Consider the following 5,175-nt stretch of genomic DNA (forward strand, 5'->3'; position numbering starts at 1 on the left):
GGGAGGAGGAGGGGCATGACCAGCCAAATATTCTGCACAGAACTTGCCCCAAATATCATAAATGAGGGGGGACATAAGGAAGTGATCATTAGACTTGTAGCCGAAAACAAAAACAACGTACCCAAATGCTCATGTCTTTTCAAAAACACTCATTTGATTTTTGAACTTCGTATTAAAGTTTATGATGTCAGGAGTAGTAAGGGTTCAGTATATTTTGAGCTTTTGAAAATTAACATATTTCATTTATTACAAGTACTTATATAGCACCATCATTTTACACATGTATATTGAACATTCACATCAGTCCCTGCCCTCAAGGAGCTTACAATCTAGTCCACACTCACATTTATGCATACACATCCTAGGGCCAATTTAGACAGGAGCCAATTAACCTACCAGCATGTCTTTGAAGTGTGGGAGGAAACCTGCACAAGCACAGGGAGAACATGCAAACTCCAAGAAAGTGGTACCATGGCTGGGATTTGAACCAACGATCCCAGTGCTGCTAGGAGGAAGTGCTAAACACTTAATGGCTGTGCTGCCATTGAAGTGTGGTGGCACTATTACTGCATTGGCATCACATGCATTCTTTTGCCTTGAAGCTCTGGGTTTGAATTTTACAAGGATTTTTTTAGAAGGGGCACTCCAATCAGACCATAGACCTTGGTAAATCTGGTGCTTCCGCAACAAATGACAGCTGGCTTTCCGACACAATTTCCACAATCCACTGAGTGTGTCACTGACGCTTCTTCTAAGTATCAGTGGCATACCTAAAAGACACACTGCATGGAGTTTGTATGTTCTCTCTATGTTCTTATGCCCATCCTCCTTGGTATGACCATCGCATACCAATTACTGGTAGGTTAATTGGCACGTCACCAATCTGGATCTAGATCGTGTGCTAGGGTACTGCACTACAGAAATCAGACTTGCAGGATTCACTATGCAAAAAATTGCTTGGGCCAAGACAAACACACAGGTGAGAAACTTCATTCAAGGTAATGGAAAGCAATTCAGCTTTACTTTGTATGATACAGTGGGCAGAGAAAATAATTACCCCCTTTAAAATAATCACATTTTGTTTCTTTGCAGCCTGAAATGAAGACAGATACAGCTTTTGTTTTATCCAGCTGTATTTACTCAGTGCAACTTATAACATCCAAGTGAAAGATATACTGTAACACCAACATGTCAGAAAAAAATGTATGTAAATAAATTCAAAATCAGAATCAATGAATTGGAAAAAGGATCACCCCTTGTGTCAGTATTTTGTTGAACCACCTTTTGCTTTAATTACATCCTTTAGTCTGTTGGGATATGTCTCTACTAACTTTGCACATCTAGACTTTGCAATATTTGCCCACTCTTCTTTGCAGAACTGCTCAAGTTCAGTTAAATGTGATGGTGACCATTTGTGGACTGCAGTCTTCAAATCATTCCACAGATTTTCAATAGGGTTTAAGTCTGGGCTCTGACTAGCCCATGCAAGGACATTCAGCTGTAAATAGTGCTGCACAACAAAAGTTATAGTTATTAATATGAGCAGAGGTATATCTATATTCATAATCATTAGATACAGTACAACCTTACTAATAGGACCTGTGGAATTCTAAAGGTTATCATGTGGCATAATAACGATAAGCAGTCTGATCAAGGCGCCCTACAATTTTTTCAAATACAGTATCTCACAAAAGTGTAAAAAATGTATTATATCTTTTCATGTGACAACACTGAAGAAATGACACTTTGCTACAATGTAAAGTAGTGAGTGTACAGCTTGTCAGTGCCGACTGGTGCTCCAAATTTTTGGGTGGGGGCGCAAACAAACTAAAAAAAAACTGAACCATCAATTGCAGCCTCACTGTGCCCATCAAATGCAGCCATTGTGTCCATCAAATGCAGCCACTGTGCCCATCAATTGCAGCCATTGTGCCCATCAAACGCAGCCACTGTGCCCATCATATGCAGCCACGTGTGCCCATCATATGCAGCCACTGTGCCCCATCATATGCAGCCACTTGTGCCCATCATATGCAGCCACTTGTGCCTATCATATGCAGCCACTGTTCCTATCAACTGCAGCTACTTGTGCCCATCATACACAGCCACTGTGCCCATCATATGCAGCCACTTGTGCCCGTCATATGCAGCCACTTGTGCCCATCATGTGCAGCCACTGTGCCCCATCATATGCAGCCACTTGTGCCCATCATATGCAGCCACTGTGCCCATCATATGCAGCCACTGTGCCCCATCATATGCAGCCACTTGTGCCCGTCATATGCAGACACTTGTGCCCATCATATGCAGCCACTGTGCCCCATCATGTGCAGCCACTTCTGCCTATCAAATGCAGCCATTTGTGCCCATCAAATGCAGCCACTGTGCCCATCAATTGCAGCCATTGTGCCCATCAAACGCAGCCACTGTGCCCATCATATGCAGCCACTGTGCCCGTCATATGCAGCCACGTGTGCCCATCATATGCAGCCACTGTGCCCCATCATATGCAGCCACTTGTGCCCATCATATGCAGCCACTGTGCCCATCAAAGGCAGCCACTGTGCCCATCATATGCAGCCACTTGTGCCTATCAACTGCAGCCACTTGTGCCCATCATACACAGCCACTGTGCCCATCATATGCAGCCACTTGTGCCCGTCATATGCAGTCACTTGTGCCCATCATGTGCAGCCACTGTGCCCCATCATATGCAGCCACTTGTGCCCATCATATGCAACCACTGTGCCCATCATATGCAGCCACTGTGCCCCATCATATGCAGCCACTTGTGCCCGTCATATGCAGCCACGTGTGCCCATCATATGCAGCCACTGTGCCCCATCATATGCAGCCACTTGTGCCCATCATATGCAGCCACTGTGCCCATCAAAGGCAGCCACTGTGCCCATCATATGCAGCCACTTGTGCCTATCAACTGCAGCCACTTGTGCCCATCATACACAGCCACTGTGCCCATCATATGCAGCCACTTGTGCCCGTCATATGCAGTCACTTGTGCCCATCATATGCAGCCACTGTGCCCCATCATATGCAGCCACTTGTGCCCATCATATGCAGCCACTGTGCCCATCAAAGGCAGCCACTGTGCCCATCATATGCAGCCACTTGTGCCTATCAACTGCAGCCACTTGTGCCCATCATACACAGCCACTGTGCCCCATCATATGCAGCCACTTGTGCCCATCATATGCAGCCACTGTGCCCATCATATGCAGCCACTGTGCCCCATCATATGCAGCCACTTGTGCCCGTCATATGCAGACACTTGTGCCCATCATATGCAGCCACTGTGCCCCATCATGTGCAGCCACTTGTGCCTATCAAATGCAGCCACTTGTGCCAATCAAACACAGCCATTTGTGCCCATCATATGCAGCCACTTGTGCCCAGTATATGCAGCCACTTGTGCCCATCAAATGCAGCCACTTGTGCCATTTAAATGCAGCCACTTGTGCCATTTAAATGCAGCCACTTGTGCCCATCATATGCAGCCATTTGTGCCCGTCAAATGCAGCCACTTGTGCCCATCATATGCAGCCACTTGTGCGCAGTATATGCAGCCACTTGTGCCCATCATATGCAGCCACTTGTGCCCATCATATGCAGCCATTTGTGCCCATCAAATGCAGCCACTTGTGCCCAGTATATGCAGTCACTTGTTCCCATCATATGCAACCACTTGTGCCCATCAAATGCAGCCATGTGTGCCTATCAAATGCAGCCACTTGTGCCCAGTATATGCAGCCACTTGTGCCCATCAAATGCAGCCAGGCCCGTCCCCCGGCTCGACTGTCACTTGCTTCAAAATACACACCCCCCGCCTATCCCTGCCATAGTATTTCATGTGTCCGGCGTCCTGAAAGGGGCCGGGCACATGAGTAGGGAGGGCAGTGGAGGTGTCAGGGGGTGGCGCCCGTGCGCCCACAATGCTCGGGCCGCCACTGCAGCTTGTATAACTCAACAGCCGTTAATGTCAAAACCGCTGGCAACAAAAGTGATTACACCCCTAAGTGAAAATGTCCAAATTGGGCCCAATTAGCCATTTTCACTCCCCAGTGTCATGTGACTCGTGTTACAAGGTCTCAGCTGTGAATAGGGAGCAGGTGTGTTAAATTTGGTGTTATCGCTCTCACTCTCTCATACTGGTCACTGGAAGTTCAACATGGCACCTCATGGAAAAGAACTCTCTGAGGATCTGAAAAAAAGAATTCTGCTCCACATAAAGATGGTCTAGGCCAGTGATGGCGAACCTTGGCACCCCAGATGTTTTGGAACTACATTTCCCATGATGCTCATGCACTCTGCAGTGTAGTTGAGCATCATGGGAAGTGTAGTTCCAAAACATCTGGGGTGCCAAGGTTCGCCATCACTGGTCTAGGCTATAAGAATATTGCTAAGACCCTGAAACTGACATGCAGCATGGTGGCCAAAACCATACAGTGGTTTAACAGGACAGGTTCCACTCAGAACAAGCCTCGCCATGGTCGACCAAAGAAGTTGAGTGCACGTGCTCAGCGTCATATCCAGAGGTTGTCTTTGGGAAATGGGTGCTGACAGCATTGCACTGCAGGGGTTGAAGGGATGGGGGTTCAGCCCGTCAGTGCTCAGACCATACGGTGCACACTGCATCAAATTGGTCTGCATCTGCATGGCTGTCGTCCCAGAAGGAAGCCTCTTTTCAAGATGATGCACAAGAAAGCCCGCAAACAGTTTGCTGAAGACAAGCAGACTAAGGACATGGATTACTGGAACCATGTCCTGTGGTCTGATGAGACCAAGATAAACTTATTTGTTTCAGATGGTGTAAAACGTGTGTGGCAGCAACCAGATGAGGAGTACAAAGACAAGTGTGTCTTGCCTACAGTTAAGCATGGTGGTGGGAGTGTCATGGTCTGGTGCTGCATAAGTTCTGCTGGCACTGGGAGCTCAATGAGGGAACCATGAATGCCAACATGTACTGTGACATTTTGAAGCACAGCATGATCCCCCCCCTTCAGAGACTGGGTCGCATGGCAGTATTCCAACATGATAACAACTCCAAACACACCTCCAAGATGACCACTGCCTTGCTAAAGAAGCTGAGGGTAAAGGTGATGGACTGGCCAAGCATGTCTCCAGACCTAAACCCTATCGAGCATGTGCAGGGCATCC

The sequence above is a fragment of the Aquarana catesbeiana genome, linkage group LG03, assembly GCF_042186555.1.
Source record: "Aquarana catesbeiana isolate 2022-GZ linkage group LG03, ASM4218655v1, whole genome shotgun sequence".
Classification (NCBI taxonomy): domain Eukaryota; kingdom Metazoa; phylum Chordata; class Amphibia; order Anura; family Ranidae; genus Aquarana; species Aquarana catesbeiana.